Below are 20,114 nucleotides of genomic sequence, written 5' to 3'. Positions count from 1 at the left end.
TGCTCTAATAGAGCAGGAAGCTCACAACTGACATCACGAGTGATGTCAGTAGGGCCGCCCACAAACAGCGGCAGGCGTTCCTTAAGGAACGCCTCCGTTTGTCCAGCCACCCCCCCTCCCTGCCTACAAAACGGGGCGAACTGTCGATCAACATCATCAGCCGCTCCGTTTGTAGCGAGCCCCGGAGCGAGTGAATTTCTCACTCGCTCCGGGGCTTGCGCACGCGCAGTGCCCCACCATCGACCCGCTTGCGAGCGGGTCTAAATGAGGGCCTTAGATCATAGTAACTGGTAGAGAAGACACATATGATTATGTATGAAAATAAGCATGAATAGTAACAGTAATTATTTAAAAAAAAGGGTTTCACTATTTTAGTCTACATATGTCAAGACACAATAGTCTAGGTTGAACAGATGTTTTGGCTGGCATTAGGACTTCTTGCTAGTTATCCAGAACTACCGCAGATTGCTGTTTTTGAGTATCCCCAGCAGTAGCTAAATCTCAACACTCTAACAATGGTATCGGTGGTGCCTGTACTGCCACCAACCCTAGATCGCTATCACCATCACAGGATCACTAAACTGAAGAGCGATGTAGGAAAAAAATGTTTCAGGGGTCTATCTACTAAGCAGTGTTAGGAGACAGAGTGAAAAGTGATGTCTGTAATAAGGTGCCAGCCAATCAGCTACCAACTGTCATTTTTCAAACAGCCTGTGAGATGACAGTTGGGAGCTGATTGGCTGGCACCTTATCACTTTTCACTCCTCCCTTCACTTCTCCTAACACTGCTTAGTAAATGGACCCCTTATTAATTTTATTAATCAGTAAATAAATACATTACAATTTTTTTTCTATTTTAGCATTTCTTCACTGGTAACATGTTGGAATTCATAGATTTTTCATTTAATAGTAATATGCAGAGAAACATAGGCAAAAGTAGGGGATTGAGATTCCACCAAAGGTTGGGTTCAAGAAAATAAGACAACCCAATTTATTTAGCCTAAAATAGCGATATACAGTCAGGTCCATAAATATTGGGACATTGACAGAATTTTCATATTTTGTCCTCTATTCACCACCACAATGGCTTTGAAATGAAACAAACAAGATGTGCTTTAACTGCAGACTTTCAGATTTAATTTGAGGGTAATTACATCCAAATCAGGCGAACGGTGTCGGAATTACAACGGTTTCTATATGTGCCTCCCACTTTTTAAGGGGCCAAAAGTAATCGGACAAACTAAACAATCCTAAATCTAACTTTCACTTTTTAATACTTTGTTGGAAATTCTTTGCAGGCAATTACAGCCTGAAGTCTCGAACGCATAGACATCACCAGACGCTGGGTTTCATCCCTGGTGATGCTCTGCCAGGCCTCTACTGCAAATGTCTTCAGTTCCTGCTTGTTCTTGGGGCATTTTCCCTTCAGTTTTGTCTTCATCAAGTGAAATGCATGCTCAATCGGATTCAGGTCAGGGGATTGACTTGGCCATTGCATAACATTCCACTTTTTAGCCTTAAAAAACTCTTTGGTTGCTTTTGCAGTATGCTTCGGGTCATTGTCCATCTGCACTGTGAAGCGCTGTCCAATGAATTCTGAAGCATTTGACTGAATATGAGCATATAATATTGCCCGAAACACTTCAGAATTCATTCTGCTGCTTTTGATAGCAGTCACATCATCAATAAATACAAGGGAACCAGTTCCATTGGCAGCCATACATGCCCACGCCATGACACTACCACCACCATGCTTCACTGATGAGGTGGTATGTTTTGGATCATGAGCAGTTCCTTTCCTTCTCTTCTCTTCCCATCACTCTGGTACAAGTTGATCTTTATCTCATCTGTCAATAGGATGTTGTTCCAGAACTGTAATGGCTTTTTTAGATGTTGTTTGGCAAACTCTAATCTGGTCTTCCTGTTTTTGTGGCTCACCAATGGTTTGCATCTTGTGGTGAACCCTCTATATTCACTCTTGTGAAGTGTTCTCTTGATTGTTGACTTTGACACATAAACATCTACCTCCTGGAGAGTGTTCTTGATTTGGTCAACTGTTGTGAAGGGGTTTTTCTTCACCAGGGAAATAATTATTTTGTCATCCACCACAGTTGTTTTCCATGGTCTTCCGGGTCTTTTGGTGTTGCTGAGCTCTCCGGTGCGTTCTTTCTTTTTAAGAATGTTCCAAACAGTTGATTTGGCCACACCTAATGTTTTTGCTATCTCTCTGATGGGTTTGTTTTGATTTTTCAGCCTAATGACGGCTTGCTTCACTGATAGTGACAGCTCTTTGGATCTCATATTGTGAGTTGACAGCAACGGATTCTAAATGCAAATGTCACACCAAGAATCAACTCCAGACCTTTTACCTGCTTAATTGATAATGAAATAACGAGGGAATAGCCCACACCTGTCCATGAAATAGCTTTTTAGTCGATAGTCCCTTTACTTTTGGCCCCTTAAAAAGTGGGAGGCACATATTGAAACTGTTGTAATTCCTACACTGTTCACCTGATTTGGATGTAATTACCCTCAAATTAAATCTGAAAGTCTGCAGTTAAAGCGCATCTTGTTTGTTTCATTTCAAAACCATTGTGGTGGTGAATAGAGGCCAAAATCTGAAAATTCTGTCAATGTCCCAATATTTATGGACCTGACTGTATATAATGCAGTTTTACTAGTAAGAATCGGGGCTAAATTGAGGGCATTTTCTTCACTGCCGATGAAAGGTCACAGGGCCTGATTCAGAGATGGAAGCAAATCTGGTCGTGACAGCTTATTTGTTCACAGTGACTATGCAAAAATATGCAAATGTTGTAGCCGCTGAGATTTGCATTGAGACACCCACCGGTGTCATCGCAGACCCGCCACTTGCGTACAAGGATGCAACCATCAGGCGCATATAAGTTGATCATTGGACTTGTAAGTAACCCTATGGGTGCGCAGAATGGCCAACAGAGCTCTGAAGCTGGAGCCTTAACAACTGCGCATAGGATCACAGTCACATGCTGTGACGCGTCCGCAGTCACAACATGCCAGCGCCACCTGATTTTCTGGAGCCTCCTGGCCATTTCGGGAGAGTAGGCAGGTATGCCTTTCTCATACATTCATCTATTCCTAATACCCCTTTTACAGCAGAGCTAAATCCCGGGTTATAGCAGGGTTGCTTCTAGGTGTAAAAAAGGCCAGGGTTGGATTCCCGGGTGGAGTGACCCGGCAATCCAACCCAGGTAACTTGCAGGGTTTAACACGGGAACGACTCGTGAAACCCTGCAGTGTAAACGGGTAATCTGGATCGCCCGACCCGGGTCCCGTTTACAGCATGGGGACTTCCGGGTTTCTCAGCGCTTGGCGTCGATAATAACCCGGATCAGCGCCGAAGTGGAAAAGGGGTGTGTCCAGGGTTTGACCCATTTTGGAACTGTGGAGCTCATTCAAACCCTCTCGCTAGGATGCGTTCGCTCATACCTGCCGATGGTTCGCATTGTGTGCATGCGTATACATCGCAATGCGCGTGCGCAAACCACTGCAAAAGATCAGGAGGTGTTCGCTCGCCCAGCATAGACAGCCCAGTGTAATGAGTGACAGGAGAGGCCGTTTATGGGTGGTAACAGGGGCAGACCACTAGTAACGGGGGAGTGGAGGTGTGAACGCAGGCGTGCCTGAGTATTTCAACGCCGTTTCAGAGGCGTGCATAATTAGCAGGCAGCGTCATAGTACACGTCACTTGGTTGTATTTCACACTGAAGTGATCTCAGTGCTTGACGCAGGGTATAGTCAACCTCAAGTGCTACGATCGCATCAGATGGTGCTCTATGTACCAATGTTTTCATGCACTTCCAGGAGATGACGTGCGCAAGTGGGCGGCTTATGAATGGCTGGTGGGTGTCTGCATACACATAGTGATCGCACGCCAAGACATAGTGGGCATGCTAATGCCTTGCCGTGCGATCACCTGCCTTGCTGGGTGTGCGCTGGATTTGCATATGCATCGAGCGAGCGTACACATCTAGCAAGAGGGTCTGAATGAGCTCCTGTGTTCCAAATCTCAGGTCAGACCCTGGACTCAGCGCTCAATCCACCAACTTTGTCAATTATATTTTAGCTGCTGCTTCTATTGATGGACTTAGGTGGAAAAGCAGTATCACTCACCACAACGGCACCTAACACTTGCTGGCTGACGCCCTGCTGCTTATGTAAGTCTTATGATTGCTAATGCAGCAATGTTTATAAACCATGTCCTTGTCCTGCACTGTTATGTCAACCTCCAAATTACTACATACAATAAATGAAAGACCACTGAGCCTGAAAACGAAAAAAAGAAAGAGAGTATATATAAATTAATACAATAAAAAATATCTGTAATAACTGATAAACACTGTAAACTAGAATAATTTGAAAAAAAATGAAAAACAGACCCCCAGCACACTGCACATAGGCTAGTAAAGAGATTTGCATTCAATATAATAATAGTAATTGCACAGATCCGGGTACATATATTTGCACATATATCAATGTATGTGCTATTATCATGTAGCCTAAGAAAATGCATAAATGTATGAGCCAAAGTGAGTGCTTTTATCATGTAGCATTAGGACCACCATAAAGCAGAGACACGTGGCTGGTGGCTTAACCATATGTTTGCAAATAAATGTACTGATATCTCTGCAATTACTATTATTATATAGGATGCAAATATCTGATACATAAATATAGCACCAATGACAATAATAGCTTAATGATACAACTGCTACACAAAACAACATAGGCAGTACACAAAAGTCGGATAAACAGTCTAATTCCTTTAGTATAGATGAACACTGATTATAAGAACATAAATTAAGCACTTGTAGCTACAATTAGCATATTCCAACTTTTCAAAGGTTATCTGTGTCAGCACTCAGCTTACCCTATTTTGGTAATGTCGGTTAGTAGTAAATAAATAGTCACAGTCATCTGGAAATAAATTAATGCTTCTCTTAAGATGTTTTATAGAGTGAATTGAAATGGAGTAAAGCGTGGTAGTTAGCAGCAAGTTAATTAGTGCAGTTCTGTGCAGGGTCTTTGTGAGCTTTGCCAGGCCTGGGTAACATTAGGGGGCGTGGCCTAATGAATGTAGGCATGGCCACGTCTCCTTTAAAGACAAGCAAAAGGGGCGCAGCACAGGGGGGTGCGCGTGTGCCCCTCAGCAGGGCAAATCAGGGGGAGAGGTGTGATCAGTGTGAGTGATTGCCCCCCCCCCCCTCCCCCCCCTGAACAGGCAGAGGAGACTGCTGCTGCTGCTAATCAGCAGCAACAGCCTCCCTGGTCCCACTGCAGCCTAGCACACAGCAATGTGTGCTGGGTTGAGGAAACATTGCAGCTGCTGACAGGTGAGGGGGAGAGGGGGCGCTCGGCAGACCCAAGCCCCCACCGTGCCCCTCCGTCAAGCCTGAGTAATTAGTACGCGCCCCCGCCTTCTTGGCGTCCCTGGTTTTGTGTAACAAGTCTCGGCATTAGTATGAGTATAAACTTGCCAGGTTGATAGGAATAAGAGTGTTATTTTCCCTTAAGAAATGTGAAGTCCCACTTTGTGTGGTCATCTCCTGCTGACTACTTGTTTGTCTGGTCATCTCAAGGCCATGAAGTCAGCGGTTATAGGGTACGATTGAGAGATGGCTGGTAATGTGTAGGAAATTATGTGTGTGCAGGTATTGATACACCAGCTGATGACTCAAACTATGAATGAGCCCTGTTATTTGACCAGTGGCAGGCTCGGACTGGGCTGCCAGGAATTTGGGTATTTCCCTGGTGGGCCCCACTGATTTCAGGCCATGCCCCTTTTCGTGAGGGGGCAGGGCTTAGTGTTAAACCATCGGGAGGGGTTGCTGCCCAGCCTGTGTAAGTGCCCCTTGCCATCCCATTACCAGTACTAGGCAATGCACTGCCTTCCAATACCTGCACCATGTCCCAGATCCCTACATAATGCTGCTATGGAGAAGCTCAGTAACAAGAACAGAGGCTAATGCAGGGGGTGGGGCCTATCACCGGGAGCATTTCTGTGAGGATCAGAGATCCCTGCTGCAGTCAGCCTAATTAGGATGTTAAATTGCCCATTAATCCTATCTCAAGGGCCCCCCAAGCCAGGTTTGCCTATCAGCTTCTGCCCTTTGTCCCTAGACTCCTACCACATGATGCTCTGCTCTTTACAGTTAGAGAGCTGAGCTCTATAGTTGATGGACGGTGTGGACTCACCTAGCTCGCCACCCTTTGGGCGAGGTGGCTCACTTCGCTCGCCGCAGGCTTATATTCCCACTCTATGTCCACGTTGATAGTAAGGACTGACGTTGAACAGTAACTAATGATATCAGGGTGCATCGACTGAAGGGGATCTATCCACTACCGTGTCAGCAGCAGTGGGGAATACTGCCTGAACCTCTGAAGGAGAGCCATGTCTATGGAGGGCACTTCTGACCAGGCACAATAATGATAAGTAAAGATCGAAATTCACTATCACAATGGACTTGAGACTTCTGCTACCAGGGGTGAGTAGGGGGTTGTGAGGAAACAACTTCTGGTGCAGACTCTGTGCATGCCAGGAGTAAGATATTGATACTGATAGCTTAGTGGCCATTTAAAAGAAACAATATAAAATAGCTCGACATATGGCAGGAATATTACTTAAGGGCTGATTCGGATGCAGCATCTTTTACCAGTTGCACGTTTGTGACTTTATGCTAATAACTGTGCAAGGACGGGGTCCCCCATTTAGAACGCCCCCAGACACTGCAATCATGCTTGGTGTGTCTTGGTGCAAAGGAACTTGCACGAGCCCCATGCTAGGCGCAAAATCTCTGTCTAAGTATGGGCTCCAATGTAACCGACTAAGGCCCGTATTCAATTTGAGGCGAAAAGTCCAGACTTTTCGCCTGCTGGACTTATCGCCTCCTTCGCCTGTTTTCCAAGCGGAAAAGTATCGCGCGCGTGCCCGCTATTCCCCGTATTCAATTTCAAAGTAGGCGAAATCGGGAAGCGGCGAAACTTGCATCGGCGAAAAGTCAAGTAAATTTTTGGGATTTGTTCCTAGGACCTCCCTAAAGATGTCCAGACATGGGGGTGCACTTTGGGTACCCCCGTTTAGCCCTGCAGAATGTGTTTTAAATAGCCACGGCAGGTGTTTTTTTCCCAACATTGAAGAAGTGATGCAGAAGAGCACTTAGGTTTTTTTTTTTTCGTTTTTAAAAAGTGGTCCCATCAAATTTGGGGTACATGAAAATGGGTACTAGCATATTTTTAAGTCCCTAAACTAATTTTTTAAAAATTCTGCAAAAATGCACCTGCTGCTAATAGCCTAACACCCTCAGTCTGGATTAGCACCCCTACCTTATTGGTGTAAAAGCATGGAGTCTTGTAATGAATATGCACACTGGTATTAGGCACAATTCTAGGTTAGTCCTACAAGTTATATACTGTAGTGCAACTTTGGTTCATTTTTGGGACGTGGGTCCCCCTGGATTGCCTTGGTTGATCTGTTTCAGGGCACCGCATTATAACACATTTTTCTTTTATAACACATTTTAACCCTTCACTGTTTGTTTATTATATATGTACCTCACTGTTTATTTTCATTCTTCATATGCAGCAGTATCTGCTCCTAACTATCTCTTTCACACTGCACTTTTTTTACTATGGTGGTGCCCTGGGGCAGCTTAGCTGGGCTAGTTTGGGGGTGTCCTGTGCTCTGGATTTGAATCGTAGTATGTTAGGGACCTACCCTACAGAGGTTACCTGGATATGGTGGGTAGGCCCATAACCTTGGCCAAGATTATGCTAAAAACCTCTATTGATTGCAAAATTTTATTGCATTTATATATTATTAATAATTTGGAGTTGTGCACCTGAGATTTGTCTGTCTCGGTGCTATGGAGTGTAAGAGCAGTGAGACACTACTTTCAGGCTGTAAACACTCCAACATGGATGCAACATCGGTTGCATCATCGACATTTGTAGCAGCCAAGAATCTTCTCTAGCCACTCTCCTCAAATCTAACTAACCTTGGCCTCTGAAGCTGTGAACTTGCGATTGGGAACGCAGTAGTGTTCCCAGACATTTCCATGACACTCCCACAACACGCCCATGAAATGGCTCCTTTTTACGATCCCTGCAGATCACTTAGTTGCCACCCTGCGATCAGCATAGGACACTTGGGTTCGCGCGTGTGCAGTAACAAAACATTGCTCATCTGCGTAAACATCAGCATCTCTGAATCAGGCCCACACCCCGACTACTTCTTTACCAGAACAGTACATAGGCCAGTAAAAATAAGTGTTGGTGCATCCAAAGAATGTGTTTAGTCTTGAAGCAGCCGGAGTTCAGGGTGGAGAAGTATACGGGCGCACCAGGGGCATGATTCAGAGATGTACGTTTATCCGATGATGAACGTACCTCTCCGATGTTTCCAGGTCTGTTCCTGCGTATGACCTGTTCTGCGCATGTGTACAGCACTGTAATAAGATCAGCGCTATATAAGTAAACAATAATAAATAAATATATTGTCATGCGTCATATTATTCATGCATAGCAGAACTTGTCAAAAGACTTCAAAGTACATGACTAGTGCCCTATCTGCTGTGCCTACAGCACTTTAGGGGTCACCTGTTTGTGGCACTAGAAGTGTGATCCATTTGTACAATGTGTTACATATGAGAGTACTAAACATAAAAGAGACATCTGTTTTGTGTAGTACATATAGTCCCTGAAGAAAAAAAAACGTACGTATTTTTGATGCATTTTCTATATGCAAGGCAGATATTTTCCCCTCGCTGATGATTACCTAACCACATCCTTTCAGAACAATTCACATGTGGGGAGTGGGGCCAATGTTTCCGAATAAAGATTTAATGCAAAGCTATGGCCTGATTCTGTGTCGCACGCAATGCCGATATTCACGCAAATGGTCTAAAGTCGCACAGCGCATGAGTCCCATGGTGTGTACGTATAGAGATTCTGTAGGGATTGAGATGCATGGACCCAGAAATGTATTGGAAATTAATTGGGTGTTTCAGGGTTGTGACTGGGAGGTAACTTGTCAGACGAAGGGAGATTATGGGCATGTCACTGGCATGGTGTAACACTGCTTGCAAACTCAGATGCTTAATCACTTACATTGGAGGCTATACTGTACTCTGACAGAGATTCTGCACCTAGAATGGGCCAGGTACAAGTTTCGATGGTGCATTAGATAGTAGACTCTAAAGACACACCGCGGGGCCTGACCTCTCTCAGTCAATGAACGCACAGACAAGGAGCTTCAAAGTATGAAGCCGCGTCTGTGCGCTTCATTCGGGAAGGAGTAATCATTCTGGTTAGGAGGGAGGCTTGCTGGGACCTGCAGTTCTACTGGAAAGACAATGTTTATTTTTATCTATTTTGACACAACACCTACACAATCAACCTGCAACCCACCGCTCAGGGGTGGCGGGGATAGCCCCGGGCTATCAGCCCAGGCTAGGGGTGCCCTGGAGAGGAAGACCCCTTTTTTTGAAGGGGTCTCCAACTCCCCAGGGATCCCTGGCCTGGGCCGACTAACGGTCAGGGCTGATGCTGCGGCTGGGGGGCCCGGTGATAGGGCTCCCCTGGCTGTGGCATCAGTCCCCCATTAGAAAGGGTCCAGGGCTGGTTCTGGATCTTACAGGGGAACCCTACGCAAATTTTTCCCTGTAAATCCAGAACCAGCTCTGCTTCCCATAGCCCAGTGCTGGTTGTACTGAGTACAGGGAGACCCTATGTCATTTTTTCCCTGTACTTAGTCAACCAGAACTGGGTTTCAGCAGTCCGGGGCTGGTTCTGATTTGGAGTGGGGGACCTCACGTCAATTTTTTTCTTAAATTAACTCTTTATTTGCTTTTTACAGTGAGATACATGCAGGCATCTCACTGATGTCTGCATGTATCTGTGTCAATCCAACCTGCTCATGCTCAAATCGAAAGCATGTCTATTGTATTGGGGATATTAGTTTCGATTTGAAGTCCGATTTTGAGGTCGATTTCAAATTGAATGATAGTAAATAAGGGTTTTGTGTGTTGGGCTATGTAAAAGTACCAATGTTTTTCCGAGGGGCGATTTGACTAAAAATTCGATTTGAAGTCCGATTTTACATTCGATTTGGCCAAAAGCAAAATCGAAGCCAAATTCGAAGCAATATCGCACCTCAAATTACTCAAAATGCCAAATCGACCTTTAGTAAATTTACCCATTAATCAGTCCTAATGTTAATGTGGAAATATTGAGCGATACACAGTGGCAGAGACCAACACATAACATTCTGTTGCAGAGCATGCAGTTACTGCATTGTAGTGAATAAGAATACATTTGTTTCATGCACAAACATCTTGACAGAAATTATACAAAATATATTGATGTGTGATTTACAGTTCACTCTCTATCTATCTATAGTTGGGTATGGGTTCCCGGCGGTCAGAATCCCGGCACTGGCATCCCAACAGGGTTAGGATGCCAACACTTGTCGGTCAGTATCCTAACCCTCTCTCTACCCAACCCTAGCCCTCGGTGCCTAAACCTAACCCCCCCTCCCTTAGTGCCTAACCCTAACCCTGCTACTGACCTTTGGTATGCCGGTGCCAGGATCCTGACAGGTGCCGGGATTCTGGCACGGCATTCTGAATCCCCACGGTTGGTATTATGACCGCATACCCTATCTATCTATCTATCTATCTATCTATCTATCTATCTATCTATCTATCTATCTATCTATCTATCTATCTATCAGAATCATCCAATGCTCGCCACGCTGCGGTAACGGTGGCTCGCTTTGCTTGCCACATGAATATATTAATGACTTTGGACACTGGCTGATCTTTACGCTACTTACGTATCTTCAGATACGATCAGCCAGAGTCCAACGTCATTCCCTACCATCCAAGTGGGCATGGAGGGGGAATATATCCATGTGGCGAGCGAAGCGAGCCACCGTGCCCGCAATGATCCGAATAGTATTGGCTGATCTTTACGCTACTTACGAATCTTCACTGACGGCTCCAGCAGGGGGCCGCAAAGATGAGGAAGTACCCATTTTTTTAATCAACACATAATGCACACAAGTGGCTGTGCAATTCTGTCCATCTCAGATACAAATGCAAAAGCAGGTGTCAGATACCTCCTTGCTGCACTTATGATCCCAGTACTGCGACCGATGTCACAGGCTGGGATCACCATTGTGGCCTATGGTCGCAATGGATGCTCTTTTGGCCAGGCTGTGGGAGCTGAAACTTCCTGCAGCCTGAGCAGGTGCTGGTCACTTAAGAGCATAAGGCACTGCCCCCCATGTATTGAGGACACCGTCCGCACCCCACACACTGAGGACACCGCTGGCACCTCTGCAGTGCCGACACTGCCAAAACCCCCGCACTGAGGTCACCGCTGGTACCCCCGCACAGCTGACACCACCAGCACCCCCTCACTGAGGACACTGCTGGCACCCTTGCACTGCCAAAACCGCCAGCACCTCTGCACTGAAGACACCACTGGCACCCCCGCCGGCACCCTGCACTGAGGACACTGCCAGCATCCCCACACTGCTGCCCACCATACAGAGGACACCGTCAACCCCCCTGCACTCTCACACTGAGGACACCACTGACACCCCCACACTGCAGACATCACCAGCACCCGCACACTGAGGACGTTACTGGCATTCTCGCACTGAAGACACTGCCGGCATCCCCGTACTGTCGACACCGCTGTCACAGTAAGTGCGCTATTGGTATATCCAACCTACACTGTAAACCGACCTGCACTGTATCCAACCCGCACTTTATCCAACCCGCACAGTATCCAACACTGTATCCGACCTGCACTGTATCCAACACTGTATCCAACTTGCACTATAAACTGCACTGTATCAGACATGCACTGTAACCGTATCACACTGTACCAAGTGGCGGATCCAGGGGGGAGCGATCGCCCCCTCTAAATCAATATTTCCATCTTAGGCTGCAGCAAGCAGAGTTCAGCCCGTTGTTGTGTGCAGTGCAGTCACAGTGGCGGAATGCAGGAGACAATGGAGTCAGTTGCCTAGGGCAACTCCTCCATTGTCCCCCGTTCCGTGTCCTTCCTGTTGTCCAGGGGAGCCACGGAGCGGAGCGCCGATCAGTATCAGCGGCGCTCCTCCTCCTGACCTGGACTAGGTGCTGTGCCCTGCTCTGCTCAGGTCGCAGACGTCACGTAACATCCGGCAGGCATCCTGAAATGAGCCTGACTGAGGAGCCGGCAGGAGATTGTGCAGGCGTTCTAAGAGGAAGACAGTGTGGCTGTCACTGTCTGGAGAGCACTGGACTCTGGAGAGCAGCCGATAAACAGCAGTCGGCAGTGACTGAAAGAAACAGTGTCACTGTCACAGAATAATATGCTAGTAAGTGCAAGCCCTATGGGGAGGAAGGGTAGGTGCTGGGGGTGGGGGGTGCTGCAAGGGGGCATTCCATATTCATGGTCACTTTTCAGAACTGAGTGATAGATTTAAAGAGCAAAGTACACATAAATATATATATGTGTGTGTGCACTGTAGTAAACTCTTTATGATAGATTTGATACACATCCAGTGCTACCAAATTAATACATAAATATATATAAATATACATATACTCGTTAGCACTGTAGGTGTATCTAATCTATCGTAAAGACATTTTTATTTATATTTTTTCGTCAAACGACAATAAAGGTGGGAGCAGTCATTTTGATGGATAGTAACTGATGTCGTCAGGGTACATCTACTGAAGGGGATCTATCTACAACCAAAAAATACTGGACGGGATGCGGAAGATGCCAGAACTGTACAAACAGCAACTTTGGCGGTTGGGATTCAATAGGAGGAGATAGGACTGGAAATCGGAAAGTAATCTGTAGAGAGGGAAGAAGTCAATAATTCTTAAACTACCCCCCCATAAAGAAAAGTCTAGATCCACCCCTGACTGTACCCCGCACTGTATCCAACCTGCACTGTATCCGACCCGCACTGTATCCGACCCGCACTGTATCCGACCCGCACTGTATCTGACCCGCAGGTACAGAATGCTGCTTTTATGGTTGAGGAGATTTTGAGGAGCTGCTCAACAAAAAGGCTGATTGAACGGGGCTTTACGTGGGCACAGAGTCATCAGTGCCCAGCACCCCCAAGAGGGAAATACAGATTGGGCACTGAGACTAGGCATGTGCTGGGGGCATGTGCACTTGTGTAGGGGGCATTCATGTTTGCTGTTGCTATTTACACATGGTTTAGGGGTTTTTTGTTTGCTGCTTGTTAACTAAGACTAATTGTTTTGAGCAAGGATATTCCACGCACGATTTTTAGTAAACGGGGGTTGGCGCCCATCCCTACTTAAAACGCCCTTAGCGTCAACCCCCTGGCTGGGTAAGCTTGGTGCTGGATATCGCAGAATAGGGTGAACCCCACGCCATTTTTACCCCTATTTTTCAATACCAGATTAGGCTCAGAAGTTCAGGGCTGGGTTATTGATTTGGGGAGGGACCCAACACATTATTTAAAAAATATATATATATATTTTGTTCTAATGAGCAGCATCTAAACTAGCGGTTTTGGAAAGGTGTGTCGGCAATATATTATATTTGCTACTAGGCCTTTAATTTTAGGTTATTCGTTCTTGATCAATTAAAACAAAATAGTTATTAAATTGCCATCCTGTCTTCCACTGCCACTATGTTTCATAGATGTGCTATATTTTTGAAACTGCCATGTGTTGTGCGCTGCTCTGTTGCTTAGTTGAGCCTAAGCCAGCTCGCTGCTGCCTTTGGGAAATATGGGTGAAACAAACAATATTGTAAGGTGGTCAAAATTGACTGGAAATGACTGGAAATGAATGTTAATGGTGTAAATAATACTATAGTAACAAAAACAGGTCCAAATGACATGATACCGCCTGTTTTTATACATTTTTAAAGAAATCCAAAACCAAAAACGTGGAAAATTTAGAACCAAAACCAAAACACGGGGGTCTGCGCACATCTCTAATTATTACTAATTTGAAGCTGGCATGCAGCTAATAACAAAAGTATTGTGGTTTCATTGTTTATTTAGTGAACCACATAGGACAATTCATTTCCTCTTCTCATCTACTTGTACCGAAGCCATGGACTGAGGTGCTACTAGTTGGCCACTGTGTAAAAGTGCATCAGGGGCAAACGCAGGATTTTTATGGGGGGGTTTCCATATCAGACCTTGGACATTATATATATATATATATATATATATATTTGTATACACATACATACATATATGATATACACACACATATATACATACCTATATATCTTACATACACACACAAACATATGTCACGTACATTACAAAAAACTTACCTTGCACCAGATCTAATAGGGACAGGATCTAGCAGGCTGCCACCATGTTCTTAAGCCCCGTCCCCTCGTGGCAATTTGCATGGCCAAATTGCTCGAATCTAATTAAACCTGTCATATTGGCTCCACCTCCTCCATACTGACCCATGAATCGCGGCAAAGTTGCCACGGGGGGCGGGGCTTAACAACACGTTGCCTGCACTCCAGTCTGTCAGGAGGGGTTCTGGGTACTCAGAAACCCCCCCTGTGTGCGCTACTGTGCACGTCTACCCCAGGAGATGGCACCATTACCCTGATCTTGCCACAACATAATGAGAAAAACTATACTAACATAAAACATGTCACGTACACAAACAGAGCTTGCCATGGGAACATGAGGATTCAAACCTAACAGGTATATAACACAGAGGTGGTGGTGGTGGGGGGTTAATATCTGGGGCTATCAACATTATGGGGAGATGGGAGGATGCTATGGGAGATCAAATGTTAAATGGCATAAAAATGAAAAAAAAAAGGCTAAAGAATTGGGATGGGATGATGCTGAAAAAAAAGGTATTCTAGACACAACCACAGGGTGGTGACCGTGCCAGACACCTACTGGGGATAATTGGAGAAAAAAATATTATTCAATATGTTTTGGGGGCAGTGCGTGTGTGAGGCTATGGGGGCAATGTGTGTGTGTGCAAGTCTATAGGAGGAACATGTGTGTGAGGCAATGCGGAGCAGTGAGGGGGAAGGGGTGCATAGAAATTCTCACCTTGGACTGCACTTGGCCTAGAACTAGCCATTCCTGGGCATAGGCCATATAGATGAATGTCTAGGGTGCTATTGCTCCAAGGGAGCATACAGCAGACCACATCACCTTTCCCAGCAGTAATACCACGTGTCTGCACCAGCAACCAATGTGTTAAAGGGGCACCAGCTAAAATCTTGCCTAGGATACTGTTCAGAACACTGCTAACAGACATCTGTATTTGGTGGAACATAACATTAACACATTTTCACTGTTGCACACAGAAATAAATACATGCCTTTACAATAACATTGATGCATCTACCTGTAATGCAACACATAAACACATAGTGACAAACACAGAGGCATAGACAAATATAGTAGACACTGGCATGAATACCCAGTAACAGAAATACAAGGATACCCATGGCAGACATTTGCAGGTCTGCCCAGAAATACATACTTCATGCTTCCACTGTACCATTATGAATGTATATAAATTAGGCACATCATTGCAGTGACAGTCTGCTGCATACATACCCATTGTTTGCACCACAAACACACAAGTTACCCAGATTACCATGTGTATGCTTCCAGTGCACACTGGGCTATGCACCACAATTGTTACTGATGCAGGCCAGCAGTGGGCATGTTAGGTGGTATTTCTCAGACTCCCATGCTGCATTACTGTATATCGGCAGCACTATATATTATAGAACAGCCTTTTCTTTCTCAGATGTACTAAACTTTTACAAATGTCTGTTTTATGAGTCATGGTTAAAGAACAACTGCTCTGTATACCACCAGGAAGTTAAAAATAAACAAAATAAAAAGAGAACAGAGAGCGTAGCAAAAGAAGAGAGAGAGACCTGTTTTGGTAGCAGGATGCACAGAGAACTTTACAGAGCACCCAGCTGCTATAGGAGCCAGAAATAAGACAGAAGTGCGATAATAAGAAACAATATAAGGGACAAGGCACTGACCAGTGACTCCGAATAGCAAACAGTATTTTCCTCCAGCTCTGTCGTGTCTTCTCTCTGCAAGTTACTTTTGGCTGCTTCTTGCACTCATTTTGTTATATACTTCCTGTGGGTTTTTGCTTTCAGACCGCGCCCGAGAGGCTTGAGAGAAGCAGACGAGTGACAGGATATTTGAGGGGCTGAGGTGCATCTGTTTACAGAGACAATGGAGGATGAGCATGCCCAGATACCATTCAGGAACAAGATGTGTAGAGAACTTCCCATGCTTTCATCACTTTTTGCTCAATGGCACAAAGCAGTCAGAACCAATGACGGCCTGGATTTGGGTGCACAAATACTTATAGTGCAATCGCTCATTATGACTTTGCAGCACAAATACTAAGGGTTTATGTTATCCTTTCAATATTTAACAAACAGCTGTAATCTAAGATGACCGCTGTTTGTCACCGTATCGTTCTCGCTAGCTTTAGATTCCGACAATGAGGTCCCAGCAGCAGCCTTTCCGGCTTCAGCAAAGCCTTCCAGGCACTGCCGGGTCCCCACCGGGTGAGTGTCAGGAGCATGTGCCTGACACAGAAATCTGTCGCTGGAAGCGGTAGGCTGCCAGCAACAGAGCTGAAGATGCTGGTGAGGAGGAAGATAGTCGCTGGACCTCGCTGGAGAGGTGAGTAATAGTGAATACCAGTAGCAGATTTGTTAGTATCACTGTAATGCTAAACTAAATATATTGCTGGTAATAAGGTATGTTCATAAATGGGGCCCTGAATATGGTCAGATAATTGCGACAAGTTTGACCACTTGCGACTGAAGGGGCACGACTGGAATGTAACAGGGCATTTTCCTGAAGACAAAGATCAGGGAGAGTGTGTCGATGGAATTGCGTGCTATCAGGGCCAGCTCGAGACACGTTCAACCAGTGCAGTTGAACAGGGGCGCCACCCCATAGAGGGCGCACCTCTCCCAACCATCCCGATTTCAGCGGGACAGTCCCGTTTTTTAGGCACTGCCACGCTGTTCCACCTGCGGGCTGAAGTGTCCCGCTGGTGGTCGGGAGGTTGGGCAACCCCACCGCCGCAGCTGTTCCGGTCCCGGAGAAGAGGAATTGATATGCGGCATCCATTCAGTGCATGGAGAGGGCTGATATGTGCTGAGCTAGCTGATGGTGCCTGACCTTGAGCCAAGCGACAAAGATGGAGTAAAAGCATATATAAATTCTAAAGCTAAGTTAATAGAATTGCTCCTCTCTTCCTACAGATTTTTTTGTTTGTGGAAAAGGACAAACTAAGCTGGTTGGAGGGAACAGAAATTGAATTTATAGCTCCTACCAATTATAGATCCACCAGCAGTTAAAAAACAAAGAATATATAGCTATAACAGCATAAAACTAGCGATAGAGGTGAAATTAAGCTGGTGTTAAGGCTAACATAAGTATATGGAAAAATACCTGACCCCTTCAATGCCGGGGAAACAGCAAAAAACCAAAATGGAAAAAGGGAAAGCAGTAGCTATACCAAAACTGGGTAGCATAAACTCTCCTCAGATGGGGGATAAAACACAAAAATCAGGGCGAATGGATATCAGTATGGCGCCCAGTTCGACCCCCGCATCACCAGAAAGTACAGAGAGTGCTTCGCCCTTAGCATACGCAGATATTGTACAAGCTATTAAAGAAACAGTAACTCCCCTGTTAAAAGAGCAAGCCAAAGAACAAAGCATATTAGTACAACAAGCCTTCAATGAAATAAGAGACCAAATGAATCAGATTAATCAAAGGCTACTCTTGGTAGAGCAAAGGAGTGGCGAAAATTTTCAAGAAACTATACAAATAAAGGCAAACACAGTTAATTTACAAAAATCTGAAAAGCAAAACTGGATGATTTAGAAAATATAGCAAGACTAAATAATTTAAGAATAAAAGGACTACCAGAGTCAATTAAAGGATCAGCGCTACATGATTTTGTGAAGTCAACGCTCCCAGAGTTACTGAAGATTCAGGAAGGCTGTACAGATCTAATAATAGAGAGGGCCCACAGGGTGGGACCCCTGCGAGGATATGAGGAAAGGAATCCAAGAATAGTAGTATTCAGATGTTTAAATTATCTCCACAAAGAAATGATCTGGAATGCATGCAGGAAAATTAGAGACATTATGTGGAATGATATCAAGCTAATAATTTTCCAAGATTACACACCAGAACTAGGAAGGCAGCGGAAAGCTTTCTCACCAATATGTACAAAATTATTCAAGGAGGGTTGGAAATTCTCCTTATTATACCCAGCACGGCTTAGAATATATGAAGGAGATACCTTCAAAGACTTTATGACAGTTACAGAGGCAGAAACATATATGCAAATGTCAAAGTATTGACATAGTAATATAAGACACAAATAGATATGTTTAAATAGACTATGCAAATACCTCATCCCTCTCACCCATCTCTCCCCTCTGTTTTTTTTTTTTTTGTGTTAGACATTAAAATATGAAAGTAAGACAGATGCAGAATTATTTTCTCTAATCCTGTCCCATAAAGTAAACAGTGTCGATATGTTTTGTTTTTTTGTTGTTTTTCAGCATTTGTGATTGTAATTAATTTCCTTCTCTTATTTTTTTTTTTAAGAAAAGAGAAAAAAAAAGGGAAATCTTTGAAAGACTCATACACAATAGATTCACGTTTTTTATTTATATATATATGTGTATGTATATATACATGTATATATATGTATATATATTTTTTGTGATTATAAGAAACACTTGATACAAAAATGTTTTTTTTCTTTTCTTCCTCAAAGTATGACACGGTTGGAATACACAATAGATTCACGTTATATATATATATATATATATATATATATATATATATATGTGTGTATTAATGTATATATATATGTATGTATATTTTTTGTGATTATAAGAAACACTTGATACAAAATATGTATTATAGAGTGTTGTATTGTCTAGATTTGATGTGGTTGAATATAATGAGATTATAATTGTAGTGAAACACTGCGGGTCAATGTTAACAACAGAATGTATGAAATAGGTTTGATGAAAAATAATAAATTGAAAATAAGAAATAAGGGGAAAATGTCAAAACAATATTGATGAAAATAGAGTGGAAAATCAGGAGGAAAATTGGACTTTGTTAAATGAAGGTTTATTATTTTTTTTTTTTTTAAGTATGACACGGTTGGAATGTTTTTTTTAAGATTTTGAAAAATGAATACACAATAGGGTCACGATTGTTATGTTTATGTGTGTATATGTATGTATATGTATATATGTATGTGTGTGTATGTATATATATATATGTGTATATATTTATTTATTTTATTTTTTAATTATTATTTATTTATTTATTTTGACGATTATAAGAAACACTTGATACAAAAATATGTGTTATAGAGGGCTGTATTGCTTAGATTTGATGTGATTGATTACAATGAGATTATAATTTTAGTGAAATACTGTGAGTTAATTCTAACAACAGAGTATTATATTCAATAGATTTGATGACAGATAATAAATTGAAAATGAGAAATAAGGGAAAATTTTAAAACAACATTGATGAAAATAGAGTGGAAAAATCACAGGGGGAAATGGGACTTTGCTAAATGAAGCTATGTGTTTTTCTTTTCTTTTTTATATAGATGGGAATAGCATTCGGAAAAGAGTAATATACATATATAATTAATAGGTGATATGATTATAAAGATATAGGATAACTCAGCAAGGGGGAATGGGGAGGGGGAGAGGAGAAATAAAGGGAATTTGAGGTCTTATAACAAGGGGAGAGGAATTAGAACACATAGAGGAAGGGAGAGGAAGAGCAGGGGGGGGAAGAAAAGAGATAAGAAGCAACGGGAATGGGAAATACAACATAAAAAGACTGTGGAAAGTAAAGAGCTATTAAGCAGAGATAAGTTGAAGTGAAAATAACTAGGAAGTCGACTGATAAAAGAATATCTTTGAGCTAAGAAAACGCCCAAAGAATGTTGTGGGACAAATGTGAGAAAGAAAGGGGGGGGGGAGAGTATG

General features: G+C 43.6%; 1 protein-coding gene across 3 annotated transcripts in view; it reads right to left on the bottom strand.

The window, feature by feature from the left end:
• The window catches only part of PTPRCAP (protein tyrosine phosphatase receptor type C associated protein), a 95,569-nt gene that overhangs the window by 14,745 nt on the left and 60,710 nt on the right, over positions 1-20,114 (bottom strand). The window contains exons 1-2 of one of the 3 annotated variants that reach the window (XR_015878479.1): positions 16,083-16,182; positions 8,466-8,483 (exon numbers count right to left, since the gene is read on the bottom strand). The exons of 1 other annotated variant lie outside the window; for it this stretch is intronic. The gene's annotated coding sequence lies outside the window, so the exon portion shown is untranslated. Of the gene's footprint in view, positions 1-8,465; positions 8,484-16,082; positions 16,183-20,114 lie in introns of those variants that run through there. One more of the 3 variants, XM_088473483.1, reaches the window with a different exon arrangement.

This window comes from Taudactylus pleione, unplaced genomic scaffold, assembly GCF_031769625.1.
Source record: "Taudactylus pleione unplaced genomic scaffold, aTauple2 ptg000136l, whole genome shotgun sequence".
Taxonomy (NCBI): domain Eukaryota; kingdom Metazoa; phylum Chordata; class Amphibia; order Anura; family Myobatrachidae; genus Taudactylus; species Taudactylus pleione.
The sequence above is the reverse complement of the archived record's forward strand: the minus strand, read 5'-3'. Positions and strand labels throughout refer to the sequence as shown.